The sequence below is a fragment of the Budorcas taxicolor genome, chromosome 12 (assembly GCF_023091745.1).
Source record: "Budorcas taxicolor isolate Tak-1 chromosome 12, Takin1.1, whole genome shotgun sequence".
NCBI classification, from domain to species: Eukaryota; Metazoa; Chordata; class Mammalia; order Artiodactyla; family Bovidae; genus Budorcas; species Budorcas taxicolor.
Window position 1 is genome coordinate 82,202,728 of NC_068921.1, and position 23,584 is coordinate 82,226,311.

The window sequence follows — 23,584 nt, forward strand, 5'->3', positions numbered from 1 at the left end:
AGTGCCTTTCTGAGGTCTACAGAAATAACCCCCGAATCTCCCTCATATCACTTCTTACTCCTAAGGCTTTGCCACGAGCTGAAGGCAGAAAAGCAAGCATAAGGAGTTTTCAGGGCGAATATCTTTCTCAGCATTTGCTTGCCTCTGGAGACGTCTTCCCTGGAGAAGGCAATGGCACCCTACTCCAGTACTCTTGCCTGGAAAATCCCATGGATGGAGGAGCCTGGTAGGTTGCAGTCCATGGGGTTGCTAAGAGTCAGACACGACTGAGTGACTTCACTTTCACTTTTCACTTTCACGCATTGGAGAAGGAAATGGCAATCCACTCCAGTGTTCTTGCCTGGAGAATCCCAGGGACGGGGGAGCCTGGTAGGAGGCCATCTATGGGGTTGCACAGAGTCAGACACAACAGAAGTGACTTAGCAGCAGCAGCAGGAGACGTCTTCCCAGCGCTAAGAAGCTAGCCTCTCCTCGAGAAATGTCTGTTTTGGGGGGTTTTTTTTTTTATTTTACTCTATTTTCACTCCTAGACTGAGCTGAGCTGCCTTTCAGGTCCCAGCCTGCATTCATTCAAAGCTCAGATGTCTTTCCCAAGATATAGGCTTATCTTTTCACATGCTGGACCATGTGGATAACTTGAATTTCAACCCACACACATTTCTAATTTGACCAATAACACAACAGAGGCTCAAAGAGTAGGCAAAATGGTTCTGGTTGACATATCCAGTCTCGGCTAGAATCCCGGCTCTTCAGACACCAGATCAAGGCGGTCCTCCAGAATCGATGACCACCAGCCACTCCCGGCTCGAGGGCAGCAGTGAGCGCCTTGGAGTGTAATGAACCGCACTACCTCTGGGTGTGGCTGCAGAAGAGGCAGGAAAGGAGCTGACTGCACGGAATGGCCCATGCGTCCCACCCCAGCATCTTCACACGCCCCACTTCTAACTCCTGCCTGTGCTCTCAGAACAGCGAGGTCTCACCTTGCTTCTCATTTGCTGCGCGGCAGGGTCCAAGTGCTCTTTAGAAAAGTGATTCTTTCTGTCTCTTTATTACAAAGAGCTTCAGACAAGTACACTGTTTATATTGAACAATTCACAGATGACATGCTGTCTACCACAAAAGGACATTTTCCTGTGAATAATCAGTAGGATGCTTCATAAGTGCTTTTCGGGAGATGCTCTAATCCATGTACAAAGTGATACTAAGAAAAATGCCTTCCTTGAGGGCTTTGTTATGCATAAAACACTTTTTTAAAGATATCACTGCATTTGTAGGCAAATTATTTAGCCTCTCTAAGCTTTATTTTCTCTACGTGTGTAAATAGTGCCACAAATGTTTAATGCTGTATAAGCCTGTTTGGAAAGTGAAAGTGTCAGTTGCTCAGTCCTGTATGCCTCTTTTGTGACCCCATGGACTGTAGCCCACCAGGGTCTTCTGTCCATGTAACTTTCCAGGCCAGGATACTGGAATGGGTAGCCGTTCCCTTCTCCAAGGGAGCTTCCCTACCCAAGGATTGAAACTGGGTCTCCTGCACTGCAGGCAGATTTTTTTTACCGCAGAAGCACATGTTTAGAAGATTATAATTCAGTTATAGGACTGACCTGAGAATTCAAACACCATTTATATTATTTCTACTGGCAATGCATTTGTTTTAAATGACAAGTGAGTTTTTGGTTATTTGCTACTTGTGAACATCAAATACAGTCTCTTAAAAAGTCACTGTATAATTAGCTACTTTCTAAATATGGCTAAGGGTTTAGCAAACTATTCCAAGTTCTCTGAGGATCTTATTTAATCATGATAACAGTAGCAATAATTCCTTAAGATAGATATTTTAAAGCTAATCCCACTTGATATTGAAAGATTTGTTCAGTCTGACATATAAATTCATCTTATGGATAGAGTTGTCTACTGATTGTACAGAACATTCTTTCTGAGTGATCTAATCCATTTACTTGGCTTAAAATACCACTTAGATACCAAGGGTAACCAACTTCATGTCTCTAGACCAGAGTTCTCAGAATTCCTGGTGCACCCAGCCAATGTCATGCTTAATATATTCACTTAAAAATTACTTAGAGTCATTTCAAAACTAAACTATGATTTTCATGCCAAAAAAAATCAACCTAGTAAAATTTAAATTATTCTTTGGGGTTTTAATGATCAACATTTTGTTATAGTCAACAGTGTTTTCTACAAGTTACATTGATTATTTTTTTTCCTAATGGTTTCTTTCAGAAGATTCCTGAAATTTAAACACACACACAAACATAAACTACCAAAACAGAAATTTAGTCAGTTTAATAACTCTGAAGTTGAACTGTTAAAAGCTTCAAAAAACTAGGTATTTTAAAATAATCATTTAAGTTATTTAAATATTGGGGATAGAGGCATTTATTATGATGCCCCAGATTCCAAGATGCAGGTACGATGTGTTACAGGCTGAATGAAACAGCAGCAGGAACACATTATCAGCTAAGAACAGATTTCCTGTTTATTAGTTTAGGAACTGTTCTTGTGTGTGTTGGCTGACTGCCTATGAGCAAGCAATTATTTTATTAATGAAAAATAGAGGAAATAAAATCATCCATCACTATGTGTCCGAACAGCTTCTCTCAGCTTTATCATCACTTTTGTGTAAGATGTTAAATTCTGTGGACTGGCAATTGTCCTTCATAGACACTGATCCGGGCGAGCCACACCCCTTCTCCAGCTTTCTGAAACTATCACACCAGGCCTCTCAGCATTTTCTGTCCATTCACCTAGATCACTGGGGTCAAAGTGGGGGATCATTTTACACAGAGCAGGATGCTCTTTGAAAAATTCCTAGTAGACCACTAATGATTATGACTTCATTGTATGGGCAAGGACCCTGAGGATCAGAGAGGTTAAACTATGTGCCCACCAATACAAAGCTACTCAGTAATACAGCCAGACTTGTACCAGCTCTGTCTCCAGAGACTGTGCAATGAAAAATTCCATTGAGTTCCTAATGATATTTGTGAACCGAGCTTTCACAAATAAGCAAAGTTCACTTTGTAATCCAAGAACAGAGGCAGAACACTATCATTTTTCAAAGAATTCTCATCCTTAATTTTAAATTTTAAAAAGCCTAACCTATTAGGATATGTATAGTGTTAGTGTTAGTCGCTCAGTCGTACCCGACTCTTTGTGACCCCATGGACTGCAGTCCTCTGTCCATGAGATTTCCCAGGCAAGGATACTGGAGTGGGTTGCCATTTCCTTTCCAGGGGATCTTCCCAACCCAGGAATCGAACCCGGGTCTCCTGCACTTCAGGCAGATTCTTTGCCAACTGAGCTACATAGCTTAGACAGTAAAGAACCTTCCTGTAATGCAGGAGCCTCGGATTCCATCCCTGGGTTAAGAAGATCCCCTGGAGGAGAGCGTGGCAACCCACTCTAGGATTCTTGCCTGAGAAATCCTGCGCAGAGAAGAGCCTGGGGGGCTACAGTCCACGGAATCACAAAGAGTCTGACACGACTAAGTGACAAACACACACAGCTGACTCCCATTGTTGGAGAGCAGAAACCAACACAACATTATAAAGCGATTATCCTCCAATTTAAAAAAAAAAAATCAAAAAAAGAAATAAAGAACAAAGGCAAAGGAAGAAATTGATGAAATTGAGAATAAAATAGAGATGACAAAAATAGTTACTCTTTGAAAAGGTTAATAAAACTAATGAGAACATTGGGCTGGGGGGAAGAGTTTATATTTAGCAAGGCAGGATAATTGATTGACTGGTAGTCAAGAGAGTCAGGTCCTCCTGCCTTGACCCCTTCCGCCCCCAAGTTCCTCATGTGTCAGATAATGAGGTGAAGAGATCCCTCCAGCACTCTGGGATGAACTTGGCTGTTCTCACTAAGTCCGCGTCCAACTCTTTGCATCCCTGTGGACTGTAGCCCATCAGGCTTCTCTGTCCATGGGATTTCCCAGGCAAAGAGACTGGGATGGGCCTCCATTTCTTCCTTCAGGGGATCTTCCTGCATTGGCAGGAACCCGCGCCTCCTGCATTAGCAGGCGGATTCCTTAGCACTGAGCCATCTGGGAAGCCTCTCTGCAGAGCTAGGGTGCGTCGGTTCGGAGATGTATCCTCAGTGTTTACCGGAGTGCCGGGCGCTCAGTGAATATTAATGTACATGTGACTGAGCGAGGTCTTTATAATCTAGCACCACTCATGAAAACCTTCCCAGTAGGCCTTCTGTCTTCACAGAAAGAGCCCCGCTTAAGGATCTTTAGAAAGGAATTCCACGTCGCAACTTGGGGCCACATGTGGCGAACTTCCACTGACCATATGCAGCAGACCACTCCTCTCCAGACACAGATGAAAGCTTTCAATTAAAACGCGCGTGGAAACAACCCCGTGAATTTTGGTGTCATTTGCTGAGATGAGGACGATTAGGGGAGGGGCAGATTGGAGGGAGAATGAAGCGCTCTATTTCAGATATTTTCAGTTTGGCACATAAGAACTGTCAAGAGACAGCTGGATATATAGACTTCTCTTTTTTAGAATTGATTTAAGATGTGAGAAATATTTTGCTAAAGCCATCAAATGTCTGCATACAATGTGATCCAGTTCGGGGGATTAATTACAGATTATTTCAAATAAGCCTTAAGTATGCAAAATTTTCTTCTATATGCTATTATTAAAATTGTTTTGGTATAGGGTCCCAGAAGGAGACATCTTTTCTTCACCCACACACTCATGTGCAAGTGTACACACACACACACACACACAACAACAACAACCAGGTGTCAGAGCAATAAGCCCTTTGCAATATCCATATACACATAACATAAAACACGAACATCTGTAATTCCAGTAACACAGCTCAACTTTACAGGCCTTCCCTTCTCAGTTGAAATTGGCTTTAGAGAAAATACTAATTCAGGCTTCTTAGAAAACCTTTACGTCTAATAAGGGCAAACCAAGTATCTGCTCATCTTTCATAGAATTATACACACGCAGCAACATTTTGTTATTTTTGAATTTTTTTCCAAAGACTAAGACACAATATCAGAAACATACACCTTCCCTATATTATGCATAAACCATACATGTTAGCACATGCATGAAAGAATCCCAGCAACTTCATGTTGAAATCAAAATCTTTCTAGCTCCTTTTAAAAACACACCTACTTTGTGATTATCTTTCATCAGTAAGGATTCTTATTTATTTTATCATTATCATAAGAAAGAGGAACCAAATATCTAGCTATCCATATAAGTCTGATAAATACATGTTTTCTTTTACAGATCATTTACAATTAATTTTGTCCCAATTTCTGAGTTTTCTGCTTGAGTAAAATTACTGATGTGATAGCAAATCTATGTGTACTTTGTGATATTCAAACAAATATGCTAAGTTTTCTCTACCTAGAAGAGATATCCAGGTAGTCATAGTTACAATTTTTCACATGCTTCTGTTTGACTATTGTGGCCGCAATTTCTGAGTGGGTTTGCTTTAAATGCTGAAAAAAATCATATCCAATGGCAATTCTCTCACTGTCGTTTCAATATCAGTTTCCAGGCCCTTAACCTCCATGCCAACAGTGTTACAAAGAAAATACTTCCTAGAGCATGGAGTGAAGAATTGGCTTCTCCACTTGGCAACCGATCCTGTGTTGATGATTTTTAAAAGAATGAGTGCTCAGTTCAAGGGCCCTGGAGAGGCTGCTGATTGCAGCTCCGGTCATTTGAGGAAAAAAAGAAAGAGATTTTTCAAAGCCAGGGTCAGGGGCATGGAATAATAATAATAATTTTTTAAAATTCCTTTTATTTAAAAAAAATGTTAAGCAAAAGCAAGTTTTGAGTAACAACATATGTAGCTCCTTATAATTAGATTAAAAGCACATAGATACATAAATTCATGTCTTTGATGTGTCTGGATTTCAGATCAGTTACACACATGCTGCTGTTCAATTTCCATAAGAATAAAGCAAATGACAATTATATGTTGGCTTAATTTTGTTATGACAAAGACACTCTTCAGATCCCTTAGCAAGAAGCTTGGTTCCTTTCCATGAGGGTTCACTCCTAGAATCTGCACAAAGCCATGAAGGAGAGATTAACAAATTTGTATAATACTCTTCCACAGCTTCTGAGTCTCTGCTTTCGTAAGATAAAAAGCCGATGAAGAGTCACTGATGGTTCCATAATCTCCCTTTAGAAGAGGCCTCTGGAGGGTGGACGGGGGTGGACTTCCGAGAAGCACTTGGGTCTTTCATGTACCCTGGGAAGATGCTCAGAATATGCGACTGACTCAGCTTCTCACCGACTCTTTTCCCAACTGTGTTTTGGCTTTTCTCAGGAAAAGACCGCAAGGTTGTTTTTCAAAATAGAATATTGCCTATTATAACTTTGCCATTTAAAAGCATTTTGAATTTTAAAAATTAGGGATCAACTAAGAGTTCAGGATTAGCAGTTACAAATGACTGTACATAAAATATACAAACAAGCTTCTACTGTGCAACACAGAGAACTATATTCAAATCTCGAAACAAGCCATAACAGGAAAGAATATGAACAAGAATGTGCGTATGTATTTGTGTGGCACTAGTGGTAAAGAATCAGCCTGCCAATGCAGGAGACTCGGGTTCTATCCCTGAGTTGGCAAGGTCCCCTAGAGTAGGAATTGGCAACTCACTCCAATTTTCTTCCCTGGAAAATTCCATGGACATAGGAGCCTGGTAGCTGACTCGAAAAGAGTCAGACATGACTCAGCAACTGAGCGCACACACACACTTAAATATATAACTTTAATCAATCACCTTGCTGTTCACCTAAAACTAATACGTTATAAACCAACTATGCTCTTGTCATTTAGCTGCTATGTCATGTCCAACTCTTTTGTGACCCCACGGATTGCACCCCACAGGCTCCTCTGTCCATGAGATTTCCCAGGCAAGAATACTCGAGCAGGCTGCCATTTCTTCTCCAGAAGATCTTCCTGGCTCAGGGATCGATCCCACGTCTCCTGCACTAGCAGGTGGATTCTTAACCACCAAGGGAGGTTCCCTTCCCAGGGAAGCCCAGTGTTTCTTGATATCAACCCCAAATCCCCCCAACACAGAGTTCTTCTCTGACACATAGTGGATTTGATTTCTCATCTAATGTGTTGCTGTGTTTTCAGAGGACATTGCAAGTCAATCAAGTTTCTTTTACAGGAAGTCCCCTACACACCAACAAGTTCCATTCCGGGAGCACATTTGTCAGTCCGATCTGTTTGTAAGTCCAACCAGGTTAGCCTAGGTAGGCAACTGACACGGTCCGCTACCCAGTGCTGTACAGTAATAGGTCTATAATCCTTTTCACACACCTCATATATAAAAAAAAAAAGAAAACATTTTTACTCTTACAGTGCAATACCTTGAAAAGTACAGTAGCACGGCATGACAGCTGGCACACAGGGGCTGGCATTGAGTGAGCAGGCAGGAAAAGTCAGTGGCTGGGGGACAGAGAAGAGGCGGAAGGCAGTGGAGCTGAAGGGTGGACAGCAATGGGAGGCGGGGGGCGAGCTGCCACGCCACTCACGCCTGACATCTGCACCTTTGAAAGTCTGCAGGTTGATGGTTTGAATGTACGGGACTGACTGTATTTGTCTTGGGGGGTGACGACCCTTGTAGCACGTGTATCTTAACTTCATTGTAATGTATTCATTTCTTAATCATCCAGCATGTAATGCAGTGAAGCAAAGAGCTGGGAAGAACAAAATGCTTCTGGACATCCCCTGCCATCACGGCAGGCATCGAGGCAACACTTGTTGTTCAGTTGCTGACACTGCCCAAGTTCAAAAGCTGTACACTTGGGGAGAAACCCCTTCCTTTCTGCCATCTCTCTGCCTTCCTATTTAATACTTCTAACATATATACTAACTTACAGATATGCAAACATAAACATCATCACACAAAGTAAATACGTAATGTCCCATGCATTCAGCACCAGGGAAATAGGCTTTGCTTATCCAAGTCACATGCAAACCTCAATTCCAACACACCAGGCAGTGTAGACAATATACCCCATAGTTTGTAAGGTCAAATGGCATGGCTAGAGCCGTCAGGTGTCCTCGAAGGAGGGCGAGAACACAGATCCATCAAGAAAGAGAGAATGAATTGAAATTTCTACCAGATGCTTATTTTTCTTTTCTTAAAGTTAAGCTGTTTCCCATCTTTAAATATAATTGTTGATTTATTTTTTTTTAGAAACGTTTTGAAGTGGCAAATGTTCCCTGAACCGCATGCTCGATTTCGTATGTTTCATTGACAGACGAGATAGTCTTTCATTTCTTGTCTTTGGAGTATAAAAGAACTCTTTCAACTGCGTGACTTGATGATAAAATATCGGATACAATGAAAAACTGCCATTTATCCAGGAGCCAGCACCTTTTAGAGAAGTTAACTGTATATTTAAGGATGAGTGCTTATCTGATCAAGAAGCTTCTTCCCTCCCCCAGATGTTTAATTTTATAGAATTAACAGAATGATCATTTGAGCATAGTCAGTCAGTGAACTTTTATAAGTGCTGGGTGATCCCAGTGCTAAGTCATGGAAATTCAGAGGACAAAACAGACCCTGTCTTCGTCTTGAGGAAGCCTGCAGTCTGCAGTCATTTCCTAAAGAACCAACATTGGCTATCAGTTCAGTTCATTTCAGTTCAGTCACTCAGTCTTGTCTGACTCTTTGTGACCCCATGGACTGCAGCACGCCAGGCCTCCCTGTCCACCACCAACTCTCAGAGCTTACCCAAATTCATGTCCATTGAGTCAGTGATGCCATCCAACCATCTCATCCTCTGTTGTCCCGTTTTCTCTTGCCCTCAATCTTTGCCAGCATCAGGGTCTTTTCAAATGAGTCAGCTCTTCACATCAGGTGGCCAAAGTATTGGAGTTTCAGCTTCAGCATCAATCCTTCCAATGAATATTCAGAACTGATTTCCTTTAGGATGGACTGGTTTGATCTCTTTGCAGTCTCAGGGACCCTCAAGAGTCTTCTCCAACACCACAGTTCAAAAGCATCGATTCTTTGGCACTCAGCTTTCTTTATAGTCCAACTCTCACATCTGTATATGACTACTGGAAAAACCATAGCTTTGACTAGACTGACCTTCTTTGGCAAAGTGATGTCTCTGCTTTTTAATATGCTGTCTAGGTGGGTCATAGTTTTTCTTCCAAGGACCAAGGGTCTTTTAATTTCACGGCTGCAGTCACCATCTGCAGTGACTTTGGAGCACAAGAAAATAAAGTCTGTCACTGTTTCCATTGTCTCCCCATCTATTTGCCATTAAGTGATGGGACCAGAATGTTGAATTTTAAGCCAACTTTTTCACTCTCCTCTTTCACTTTCATCAAGAGGCTCTTTAGTTCTTCTTCGTTTTCTGCCATAAGGGTGGTGTCATCTGTGTACCTGAGGTTATTGATATTTCTCCCAGCAATATTGATTCCAGCTATTGTCCATAAATTGAGAACATACGGGATCTGACCTGATCGCCAGGCAGTTAGTATCCATGCAATCTCGGCTGATCATTTACTCATCCATAAGATGAGAGCCCTGCTACCTGCCCTATCCATCTCAAGATATTATCATGAAACAAACCTCAAACGTGAATTCACTCAGCGAAGGGCAGAGTTCTCTCCAGGGACATCAGAGGAGCACAGGAAATGTGCAGAAACTAAATGGGCTCGTCATGATGCTGACAAAGTCATTCTGTGAGTCAGCTCGGAAAGGGCACTTCTTGCTGGAATGTTACATTCTTGTGTTTCTTGCGTGCATGGTGCTTGAACAGCCCTTTATCGGCATTAAATACAGGTCATTTTGTTTCCAGCCAAGTGTCATGGCTTCTCAAGACAAATGGAACCAAAACTGTAAATCAAACCATGGAATACAACACTTCCCTGAAAAGTTTTAAAAGCACTTTTCCTGCTTTAACATAAAATGTATCAGGGCTGCATCAGAGCCTCACCAGGGACACTCAGCCCAGTGGTGTCATCTACAAAGTGTTCAAGTCAAAGTGTTAGTCGCTCAGTCATGTCCAACTCTTTGCGACCGTATGGACTGTAGCCCACCAGGCTCCTCTGTCTGTGGGATTTCCCAGGCAAGAATGCTGGAGTGGGTTGTCATTTCCTTCTCCAGGGGATCTTCCTGATCCAGGGATTGAACCCGGGCCTCTTGCATTGCAGGCAGACTCTTTACCACCTGAGCCACCAGGGAAGCCCCTAGTGTATAAGTAGAATCTAAAAAAACATACAAATGAACTTATTCACGAAAGAGAAACAGACTCACAGACATAGAAAACAAACCTATGGTTACCAAAGGGGAAGGAGGTGGGAAGGGATAAATTCAGAGCTTTGGGTTAGCAGATACATGCTCTTATTGAAAAAACAGATAAACAACAAAGTCCTACAGAGCAGCGCAGGGAAATATATTCATTATCTTGTAATCACCTATAATGAAAAAGAATCTGAAAAGGATGATATATATACATATATACATATACACTGGAGAAGGAAATGGCAACCCACTCCAGTATTCTTGCCTGGAGAAGCCCATGGACAGAGGAGCCTAGTAAGTTACAGTCCACGGGGTCACAAAGAGTCGGACACAACTGAGTGGCTTCACTTTCACTTTCACTTTCATACATATACACACACATATGTAACAATTACTTTGCTGTCTATCAGAAACTAACACAACAAAGTAACTCAATTATACTTAAATTTAAAAAAAAAAAATAGTGTCACCTAGTTCAACCACCAGTGGGAAAAAAACTCTGTTTTTAAACTGGAAGGAAGAAATTTCTGAAACAATGGGTTTTAAGTTTGAAAAAATGTGGAAAAACGAAGACAGCAACCATCCTAAGTAATGTGCCCAGCTAAACACCATTCTGTGTTCACATTCAAGTTGCTCCTAGATTGAAGCATGAATTTTCTCATGTCTGAGTGCCATCAGATGAGATTGGTCTGTTAAGTAATAACACTAAATAGTTCCCACAACAAGAAATCACACTCTAAACCAACTGAATTGCTCAAAAAGGGAAATAATGATTTCGTACAACACAGCACTTTCTATCTTAAAAGTACTACCTAAGCGGGGCAGTTTTCCTGGAAAGAAGTTAGCAGAAATTATCAATCTCCTTTTCAAAAAGTTACATGTAACCACCAATACACACTTGACACATTTTTGTAAAAGACTTACGAACTCGTGGCCCATGGTAGATCCCTGGCTAAGAACTCGGGGATTAACGTTCTAGAATATTCCACCTTTGCTAAGGTTCTGTAGCATCTTAGAATAGTCACATCTCATTCATCAGTATTTACTGGAGAGTTCAGCAATCCAAAGCATTTGAAAGGACAAAGGAAAGAATTTCATGGAGCCATCAATTCCATAGTTTATCTTATGCCATCTCTGAGGAGAAGCTCTAATAATCTCAAGATCTTTCACCCTGAGCTCTTCAAAGAAGATGGTCCTCTCATTTCCCAGAATTTGAAGGTTCCAAGTGAACAGTAAATTCTTAGCTGTCACAGGAAGACTCACAGCAGCGGAGGAAGAGATAAGAACAAGAGTAGAGAGAAATGGTGCTGAGAGCGGGGACTGTATTTTGAAATCTCTATGTCGCCAGAGAAATGTTGAGTCATTCAAGAGCAGAAGAGGCACAGACAAGTTGCCAAGTTTTGAGTTTTTGTTTTGTTTGTTTTGTTTTGTTTTTCAGGCTGAACCTAAACACTCAGGATTTCTGTGAGTCCTGCAAAAGCAGCAGAGCTTTATGACTCCCTGTAAGCGTGACATTCCATAACCATCTTCCATCTTTGATCTAAAGCAAAGTCCCTCTCCAAGATATGGCCCGGGCATCTGGGACCACCAGTGACAGAGGGAAAGGGGGGCCACGGGATGGTTCAGCCAATCAGACTGACCTCATGGCCCATCGCGCAGCTCTAGGTGTGGATCCACAGAGGTGAGAATGCCTTGCTCATCACTGGCTTCTACAACCTGGATTTCTCAGGAGTCTGGGCTAGACCTGGATTTGCTTCGTAAACCAGAAACAGACCATAGAATTAACTGTAAGACAGAAGTTTAAATTCCCGGTGAGTGAGATAAGAGGCTTAATGTTTCTTGTAGAAAAAAATGCCCTAGTGCCTCCCCGGGTTGGGTCCCTGCCTTCCACAGGAGTTGGGCTCTTGAGTTCAGCCCGGGTCCTGAGCTCTTATCAGCCCCCGTGGTGAGCACGTAGCAGCTCAGCATAGGAAGATAAAGGCACATTGGTCTTTGAAGCACAGCTGAAGTTTCCATGAAGCTCCCACGATCTTCCACGTGGTCAGGACCTAACCCGCTGCCTACCTACTGGTGACGCTTTCAGCTGAGAACGCGCCGCTCTTTCTTCTACCTGTTTTTCCCACACAATTTTGCTTAGCGCTTTTGCTTGGAAGTCTGTGTGTTCACAGCAGGTCATACAGTTACACACACACACATCCAAGTGAGGTGTCAGCATCCATACCTTGCTAAACACAAAACTTCTATATATTGATACCTTGTTCCACATTTTGCCTTTTTTACACTTTGTAATACCACTTGAAGAGCTTTCCACATCACCAGAGATAAATTATCTTTAAAAAAATTAACCATGCAGACTGCAAAAAAAAAAAAAAAGTTCAAAGAATGTAAAAGAGAATAAAGTGTAAACCAAGCATCCTTTTAATCCCAAATATTCCCTTGGACTCTTGGCCCAAAAGTACTCGTTGCTAAAGATGCTAAAGAGAACTAACATAAATAGAAATACACACATGTAGGGAGGGAAAGAGGATTAAAAATTGTTGTTGTTCAGCTGCTAAGTCATTTCTGACTCTTTGTAACCTTGTGGACTGCAGCCTGCCAGGGTGCAAATGTTCATGGATTAAAGACAGCTCAGACGGTAAAGAATCATACTGCAATGCAGGAGATCTGGGTTTGACCAGTGGGTTGGAAAGATTACCCTGGAGGAGAGCATGGCATCCGACACCAGTACTCTTGCCTGGAGAATCCCGTGGACAGAGGAGCCTGGAGGGCTACAGTCCATGGGGTCGCAAAGAGTCAGACATGACTGAGCGACTAATCTCTCTCTCTCTCTCTCTCTCTCTCTCTCTCACACACACACACACACACACACACACACACTGCTCTCATAAACAAGTGGAGTCTGTTTCTCCGTTCCCTTGAATCAGGGCTGGTCCTGTCACTGCTTTAGCCAATGAAACATGGCAGAAGAACACCAAAACCTTTTCTGGGCTGAAGCTTTGGAGGGAACTAGATGCTTCTTCTCCTTGGAAATGAGATGACACTGTCAGAGACTGACGTGCTGCCAGAAGATTCTAATCACAGTACACACCAACCCAGTGTTCAGAAATGACTGAGTTCTCCAAGTGTGTTATCCAATCCAGATAATTTAGTCTCTATATTTTCAGTTGTGGCTGGCTTTGAAGCATTTTTTTTTGCAGCTTTGATAGGGTTTTTTTTTTTTTTTTTTTTGGTGTGTTTTTTTCTTTTCTGTGTGAATGAACTTATTTGACCCTTCGTATTGTTAATTTTGTATTGAATTATAAGACTTCTATATATTGAGAAAATTAATTCATTTTGTGCTATGAATAAATTTTTAATATTCATGTAATCAAACATATTCATCTTTATGCTATGGTCATAGTTAATAGTATTTTTCCACTCTAATATTAGTTCCTTCACATATTTTTTTCAGCTATTTTATATTTCTTTCAACATTCAATATTTAGGATTTTGTTAATTTATATTGCTGTAACAAGCAATATAGAGATCTAGTTGTCCTTTTCAGGTGGCTGGTGATAAGTCTGGAGATAAAATGGAAAGCCATCAATCACAGAGGCTCTGATGGAAAAAATTCATTTCTTTTCCTTTTGGCTGAGTTAGGGCTTAGTGGCCACACGCAGGCTTCTCTCTAACTGTGGGGCACAGGCTTCATTGCCCCTGGCCATGCAGGATCTTAGTTCCCCAACCAGGGATTGAGCCCATGTCCCCTGCGTTGGAAGGCAGAGTCTTAACCCCTGGACCACCAGGGAAGTCCTTCTGATGAATTTTTATTCAGAATACTAAGTGAAGACTTCCTCCAATAAAGTGTAAGCAACACTAACCTAACGGTGTGTTCACAGGGTTAGAGCCAGAAGCAGAGGTTGTGCACAAGGGGTTTGGGAAGGAAAGATGCAATCAAGGGGACGAAAGAGAGCTGGTTCTGGGAGTAACGGAGGAAGCACTTTCCAGGGAGGAGGAAGCACGGACGAACGGTGCTGCAGATGAGCTCAGCCAACAAACAGAAAATCACTGTTGTTAGGCAATGAGTCCCCTGGATGTAGGGTTGATAACTACGTGTTTCATGTTTCACTGACACACTTGATGTAGAGTTTTGTGGGTTTTCTCCCCCTCTCTCTTTTGCCTTCTGTCTTGGCAAAGATAAGTTCAGAGACCTTTCCAGTTCTGCTTGTGTGCCACTCTGGGTATTAAAGTATTTACAAAAGAGCAGCTCCGCTCTGCTATTCACCAGCTTGAGACGTGGAATTCCTATTGAAAAGAGAGGAGGAAAGGACCTCTTTCAAAAGGCAGCCCCACTTTATTTTACAAGGTAAAAAATAACCATGTAATAGCAACGTAAATACATGACTGTTGACAATGTAAGTGCCGTGTAACCATGGAGTAATTATCTAGTTCTCTCCTTTTTTAAAACAAAGACCAAGCTGAAAGTCTAAGCGCTGCAAGTTGCATGATGACTATTCCGTTCATTACTTGGTAACTGGAAGTATAATTATCAAGTAATCTGCATGAACATAATTACGTATTTACATAGTCTTTGCCATGTAATTATAGAGGAGTTCAATGATTATACAGTACACTCCTTGAAAAAGAAAGTGATACCAAAAAACAAAACAAAAAAAAATCTGTGTGAAGTAGTCATCTCAAACAGAAAGAATTAAACATGAGCATGATTTATCTTAGAAAAATCCTAAATTATAACATACGTGAACAATAAAATTAGATCAATTTCTGATCATGAAAATCAATCAGAATCCCTTTCATGAATTATGGATGCCTGCTGAGACAGTCAAACCATTTCATCCTTGAAGGGGTCAAGAAAAATAGTAGAATTTGCTTTCTTATTTCAAAATGAAGAGGTTTTTTCTTTTTTTATTGCTCTAATCATCTTTAACTCAGTCTTCTTTCTCCCACTATTCAAATCACAAGTATCTCTTTTAAGCTCCAAGATGTTTAATAAGTAAAGAAAAATGAGGAGGAATAAAATTGAATAGTATTGATCACTTAACAAAGTTCTGAGGCTTTTTCTCACTCCAAAAAGAACATTAAGTACTTTGTTTTTGAAGATTTTTAATATAGATGGTTTTATAAAATGATGTTCTGGAATTTTTAAGCATTTTGATAACTGCATCTTTATTTTTTAAATCTGTCTAGTGACTACTAAATGGACCACGGATACCTTTGCTTTCTGTTTCCAATGGATGTTCAGATACACTCAACAACTGGATGGTATATTCTACACAGTGAAGATTATCCCTTAAAAAGGTCATTGTCTGAAGTCATTTGCAGAAGACAATTATTCAGTCTAAAATGAGTTAGAAGTGATTTCTGTTGCATATGCCACATGTGGATAAAAACCTGTAAACTGCAAATGATACACAGAAAGCCAACACAAATTGAGACCTGTGATAATTTCACATTAGCCATTGTCCTCTAAGTAAAGATATTCCCTCAGGATGTACACTGGCTTACTTTGGAGTCTAACAAGCTTAGCAAACTGATTTTTTAAATTCTCTAAATGCTATTGGACACATCCATGGAGTAGTTCACTGCTATTTTTCAGAGTTAAACCAACCTCTGAAGGTCGAATCCAGAACAGTATATGAGACCATCTGATCTGTAGCCATTTCTGCTGAAAACATTACAAATTAGCTTTTATGTTTTTGGTGAACAAAACCAACACTGAGTCTTTTAAAAACTCCTCATAAATTAACAGCATAACAGATGTTCAAGACTCATTCCCTGTGTTTCTGTCAAATATTGTTTCTTCTATAAGAAGTGTCTTCCCTGGTGGCTCAGATCGTAAAGCATCTGCCTGCAATGTGGGAGACCCGGGTTCGATCCTTGGGTCAGGAAGATCCCCTGGAAAAGGAAACGGCAACCCACTCTAGTATTCTTGCCTGGAGAATCTCATGGACAGAGGAGCCTGGCGGGCTGCAGTAGTCCATGGGGTCTCAAAGAGTCAGACACGACTGAATGACTTCACTTTCTTTTCTTTCTTTCTTTCTATAAGAATAGAGGGCTTCTGGGTGGCTCCGTGGTAAAGAATGCATCTGCAACGCAGGAGACTCGGGTTCCATTTCTGGGTGGGGAAGATGCCCTGGAGGAGGAAATGGCAACCCACTCCAGGATTCTTGCCTGGGAAATCCCTGGACAGAGGAGCCTGGCGGGCTGCAGTCCACAGGGTCTCAAACAGTCGGGCACAAGTGAAGCAACTGAGCAGAAGAGCAGAGCAAGACTAGAATCTTCTTTCCTGGGCACAGCAGAAATGGCCAGAGCACAGAGCGGCAGCGGTGTTCTCCGAGAGTCTGCCTCGGGCTCTGCGGAGCACAGACACACACTAAGATAATGCACACTTGAGCACACAGGGGTGGCTCCTTGCTGGGAATGTGTCTCTGACTCACACCATTCCAGCTCCCTGGAAATGTTTCTTGACGGCTCTTGCCCTGTGTCCCTGAAACAGAATTCAATTTAGTGGTTTGTGAGGTGTGCCTCTGCCCTCATCCAAGATGGGCGAAGCTTGGAGGTACAGGAAGGAATTAGACAGCAGAGCAACTAAGCAAAGGATGAACAAATGGGTGACGTGTGGATTTCTCCCTCTGACATGGCACATGGACTCAGTGGATTCTTGTACATGTAATGAAGTGCCAGCAGATGAAGAGCAATATATCAAAGTCCACATAGGAGACAGGGAAGAGCAGAATTCAAGTCCTATCTTTGGAGTCCCACCAAGGGGAACCCCAGGGCTAGTGCAGGAACCTGGACCAGCCATGGTTTCCCTGCCATGATGGATGGGAGTGCTCTTAGGAATACAGGCCAATTCCCAAAAGGACGCTGTCTCAGAAAAAAACAAACAAACAAAAAAAGATGGTAGTTGCTGGTGTCTCAAAACAAGAACAACCTATTGATCACCTATTGATCTGGACACCTCATCAGAGGAAAGACACTGGAAGTTCAACACAGTAAAAGGAGAAAAAGATGTGACCACACGTGTATGTCCCTCGAGTCGATGAACCAAGTCATAGGAGTTCAAAGTGTTCATGAAATGAACAAATACATGATAAATGTCACAAGAATTAATGTGTCCCCACTATCCACAAGTTCCCCAGAGAAGGGCCCTGGCTAGTTTTCTTAGTTTAATAAAATCCTGCCTCCAAATTATGCAGCCCCCACAGTCTAGTTAAACCTGACTTCTTGCCAAGACTCTTTAAGTGTTTTCCAGGGCATCGCTCTTTTAGCCTTTTTAAAATGTTGTGAACATAGCGAAAGTGAAAGTCACTCAGTCGTGTCCAGCTCTTCACGATCCCATGGACTATAAAGTCCCTGGAATTCTCTAGGCCGGAATATTGGAGTGGGTAGCCGTTCCTTTCTCCAGTGGATCTTCCCAACCCAGAGATCGAACCCAGGTCTCCCGCATTGCAGGCAGATTCTTCACCAGCATATGAGTCAGCGATGTTGGTATAATTGGATTTGTGTTAGAGACTGCATTGTAATTAATATACCAACATTTCTGATTCAGAGTTCACGGAGAAAATTATTCTCTTCTGCAATGAATTACTTGTGTCTTGAGTACTTTCTGAAAACCTATCACCACTCAATTACACCCATTACATCCTAGAAAACCTTCTGCCAGGTTCTTTGTGACCCATTAAACATGGAGTCAGAAGAACTTCCGTATCTATTAAAAATATATTAGACTTTTACCAAAACTGAAACATACTTTTCTTCAAATTCAGAAACAGAATTTCAGAGAAAATCAATTACTGGAATTTTCATGTTCTTCTGTGATAAAAAAAAAAAATGCAAATATAAGCTGATCATGAGTGAAATTGTTAAACGGGCAAAGTGTCTTCAAGACTTAGCATTTTCAGGCACTCAGTATTTTCAGTGTCTAGTCTTCCCCCATCACTAAGAGAAGGACTGGTCAACTTATTCATAGCAAAGTGTTGTGAATTGACATTTATGTAACCTCAGAATTGAAATATGTCAGAGACCAGCCAGCCCAAACTTCTGCCTAATACAGTAATCTTCTCTTCATTATCCTTGAGAAGCAAACATCTCTGTTACTCACACAGATCAATCCCTTGCCCATCGCGCTGCCAAGCAAGCTCTTTCAGAAAGCGCTGACCTCCTAGGGGTCAGGTCACCTTTTTCAGCTTTCATCCATTACCCATTTTTGATGCCACAGACAAGGGTATGTCCAGGCTTATGTGTGACAGCTCTCCGGGTATTTGAAGAAAGTTATTTTATTCTCAAGTGGCCCTTTCACTGGCTTATTTAACTCCAGTAATTTCAACTTTTCCTCTTATGCCATGATTTCCAAATGACTAACAACTCAATCAATTCTATTAGAATGTCTTAGTTTGTAAATATTCATCCCCCAAATATGCCACTCAGAAAAGCTTCCTTCTGGTGACAGCTTCTGGAGATGGGTTATAGTATTTTTGGAAAGAGCTCAGATATCAAAACCATGTAGACTGCTGGTTCTGAACCCAGGTCTTACACAGACCCACTGTATAACCTTGAGCAAATTACATAACCTTCCTGTTTCTCATCTGTAGAAAAGAAATCACAGCACATGATAAAATTATGTTGAGAACTAAGGAAGATCAAAGTGGGGAGACCCTTCTCCCAGCACAGGGTGGTAATCCCTCAGTGAACATCTATCATTATTACAGTTCACTTTCACGTGCCAGAAGAGAGTGACACCCAGAGATAAACAGGCTGCCTTGTATATCCAGATGCATATGTGAATATTCGAGAAGCAAGAATATTGCTTATCTCCCGAGAATGATTTCTCTGTGTTTTGAATTCTTTCCCCTGGCTCTAATTCAAGGGTACAGATTAAGCCATTGTTTTTTGTGAAGTGACACTTTCTCTATTTCAAGTGTTTCGACTCTGGAAATTGAACAGCAAAGTTTTCCAAAATCCCAAAGCAGTGCTTGTGTTTTCTAATTTTATTTGAAATAAATTGTCTCCCAGGTCATAAATTCTCTATATCATCAAGCAGTTCTTCACGGGTGCTCTAGGAAAGATTTGTGTTATTGCTGACATTAAATCTACACTAGACACCTCTTTCCCTCAATACAGAAATTACTACGAATATGGCACGATTTAGGAGTTCCACTTCTAAGTGTCCCACTGTAGGGCTAGCGTCCAGAGGGGAAAAATCAGAGAGGGACAGACAAAGGCACCATTCGCTCTGTTCATGCACTGAGATTAAGAGGCTCTTTCACACTCACTGGCCCTGCACAGGTGGCCTCTGTAAGATCATGCTCGATCTAAAACAACATTGAAATCGAGGCAATTGGATTTTTAAACCTGAGATGCTCTGGAAGGCAAATAGATCTCCTTTCAAACTTTATAGGAGAAATTCTGACCTCAGAAAACTCTTCATTTTCTAACGTCCCTGTCTTGGGATCTGCCGATTTAGAGCTCTGGGCGTGATGGGAGGTAGAAGAGATATCCTAAGTGTGCAAAATCGATAGAACTTGTTCCAGCGTACACAAGCGAGTAACTAGCTTGAACGGGATGGAAAGATGGTTTGTTCAGTGAGGATCTGATTCATGTCTACTGGCTCCATTTCCATTCCCAGGGGAACCAGAAGCGCCTCCCAACCCCAGACTTCGAGGCTTCTGAAATTGCTCACAAACATTATCCTAATGTCTCTCTTTCTGTATTGCCATTGCTGTTGAGTTGCTAAGTCATGTCCGGATCTTTTGCAACCCCATGGACTGTAGCCCGCCAGGCTCCTCTGTCCATGGGATTCCCCAGACAAGAATCGTGGAGTGGGTTGTCATTTCTTTCTTCAGGGGATCTTTCCAACACTTCTATTAACATATGGAAAATAACAGCAACGTCTAATATTTGTACACTGCTTTACAGTTTACAAAGTTGTTTCAAATCAACCATCCTAATTAATTTTACCAATGCCATATTCCTCTAATGTTCATTATCGTTCATGCTTCCCTGGTTATTCAGACAGTAAAGAATCTGCCTTCAATGCAGGAGACCCCAGTTCAACCCCTGGATCACGAAGATCCTTTGGAGAAGGGATTGACTACCCACTCCGGTATTCTTGCCTGGGAAATCCCCAGGACAGAGGAGCCTGGTGGGTTACAGTCCATGGGGCTGCAAAGAGCCAGACACGATTGAGCAACTAACAGTTTCACTTCTTTTTCATGCCTTCTAGATCAGCGCTCTTGTTTCTAAGATCTCCTCCATCAGAAACTTTAAACATAACATGACTTAGCCAAGACTGACCATACCAAATGTGTTAATAATTCAACATGGCTTTTCAACCTCCCTTTGGGCAAAACCGTGTCCCCTCCACCTTCAAAGCCTTGCTCTCTCCTGTGAGTCACGATTCCAGTTTCCACGTCACCAGCTGGAAGGATCTGCCACCAGACCAGGAATCTTTATGGTGCCAGCTACCCCGTAGCTTCTCTTCCCTGGATCGTTTCATTTGTCCCTCGACTTACCTTCCTGTCTCTTTGGCCTGAGCCCCTCACCTTCACTCTCCACTTTGCTGCTCGACTGATTTTTCAAAACCATAAATCTTAGCATTCTGCAGTCTACTTTAATACCCATCATGATGCTCCAAACAGCTGACCCCAGCCTGTGATGATCCGAATTCCATCTTTCTCTGGGTTCGGCTCCCACTGTCCACGTCACGTGCTCCCTGACCCCTACGGTCCACACTCCAGGCACATCAAACCATTCAACGTGTGCAAGCCCATCAGACCATTTCCTGCTTTTATCCATTTTCAAAGACTTCTATTTGAAATGCACTCTCCTGCCCAGTGAACATGGGCAGCTCCTGTTGATCCTTCAGAAAACTTTTGCCCTGTGAAGGCACCCTCCTCTCGAAGGCAAGCTGGCCATCCCCACTGGAACTGCCCCAGGGCTTTGTCTCATCATGCTGTGTCCTAGCCACGCATTCACACATCCGTCACTCCTTTCCAGCTAACGGATACTAGAGGACCATCCCAGGTGTTTTTTCTCTGGGCGTACTTAGGTGTGTTGATTACCCGAATGAATGACCCAACACATGAACCATCAGAAGCAGCAGAGACTCAGGACTGTTAGGAATTTTCCCAACCACGTTATAAAGGCACCGACTCTGACACTGGCTCGAAGTTTTCACCTGGTTTTGGTTAAGGCCCAAGTCCGAGTGGCAGGATCATCTAAAGAAAAAATCTGTAAAGTCATTAAGCTCCCTGAGAAGTCCTAATGTTTCCTGCCAGTTGTTTGACTAAGTATTATGGCTATTCACCAGTCTGGCCCATTAAAGATTATAAAGACCCTTACAAGCTGAATACTGTGCTAATTCATCCTAAAGCCCTGAAGTTACCATGCAAGACCCCACGGAAAGTCCACCATTGAATAAAGTAATACACGAGCTGGAGGGAAATTACAAAGTGAGGCCAAGAATTGATTGGGTTGGAGGGGTGGGGGGTGGTGGGGAGTTGTACATTTGTCTCAAAATTCAAGATACTTCTTAAAAGAGAAAAAAAAAAAAAAACCACCCACACAGAATTTCATCAGCTAACTCTGCTGATGAATTTGTTTTCAACAGCCCTGGCACCAAGTGCAGAGTTAATGTCTATCCAGGAATTTAGCACGGCGGGGAGAAGGTGGGGGAAAAACAGAAGTTTCTAGCTGTATGCTTCCACTGACACAGCTTTCCAGAAACTCCATTCGATGGAGAGGAAAATCATTTGCCTGCTCCCCCATGACAGACGGTATCATGATTCTGACAGGACACGTCTGCAGGAAAGAGAAAAGTTCACACCTTGAGACATGCTATCTGCCCACAATCTCCAAGGCTAACATCCCGTGGCAACTCATTTGGTTTAATAAACTACAGCAACTTATTCGAAGGTCTAAGAATCTGCCAAGTCCAATGAGATGATTTGATTGGAATAACCTGTTCTCACTGCTCTGCCCATTTAAGAGAAGTGAAATTCACTCAGTCATGTCTGACTCTTTGCGATCCCATGGACTGTAGCCCGCCACGCTCCTCTGTCCATGGGATTTTCCAGCCAAGAACACTGGAGTGGGTAGCCATTACCTTCTCCAGGGGATCTTCCCGACCCAGGGATGGAACCTGTGTCTCTTGCATTCTTACTGGCAGATTCTTTACTGTCTGAGCCATCAAGGAAGCCTGACATTCAAGAGCGGGGTTACACTACTTTCCACTGGACCCAGCTGCATTCCAGAGTTTGCCCTCAATTGTGTTAATGATGTGAACTTAGAGCTTAAATAACATTTGCCCTTTCAAAGTCTGACTTCATTTAAAGGGAGAGTGAAACAGTTAGAAATTTGTTTTGCCCGATTAGTTTATCTGGGAAGAGATTTTTATCTTTTTATATCATAATACAGGACTTCCCAGGTGGCTCAGTGGTAAAGAATTTGCCTGCAAAGCCTGAGATCTGGGTTAGATCCCTGGGTCAGGAAGATCCCCTGGAGAAGGGAATGGCCACCCACTCCAGTATTCTTGCCTGAAGAATTCCATGGACAGAGGAGCCGGCTGGCTATATGGTCCGTGGGGTCCCCAAAAGTCAGCCACCACTAAGCAGCTGACACAACACAACTGGCTTCCCTGGTGGCTCAGCAGTAAAGAACCCGCCTGCCAATGCAGGAGATGCAGGTTCAATCCCTGAGTCAGGAAGATCCCTGGAGAAGGAAATGGCAACCTACTCCAGTATTCCTGCCTGGGAAACCCCATGGACAGAGGAGCCTGGTGGGTTACAGTCCATGGGGTTGTAAAAGAATCAGACATGATCAGCCACTAAGCAACAACGCATGTGATACACCAGTCGTTGTTGACATGTGTTGCTACACAAGCTCATAACAAACTTCTGTATTCACATCAAATTATTTTATCCCATAGTTATTATTGTTACCTATTAGAAAGTGAGAGGGATGGTCAGGACTAGGATCTCCAGGTTTATCAAGTCTTTCCGTTCTTCAAAATAGGCTTCTATTTCAGTAGGAAACTTCTTTTAAGGCAAACAAAAAAATCATTTTATATCAATAGTGAGTCAAGGCTTATCTATTGCTAAACTCTCAATGGTTCTGTGCAGCCTAGAATCTATGATTTGGGGCTCAGATGACTTATGAAGCTTCATACGGGAACCATGGTCATTTTCTCTCTGCTTGCCATGTAAGAGTATCAGTGTTAACCCACTGCTCTCTGCCCGCCCCTGCCCCACCCCATCAAGGTCACCATGAAACTCCTGCTCTTAGGGCTCATCCCAG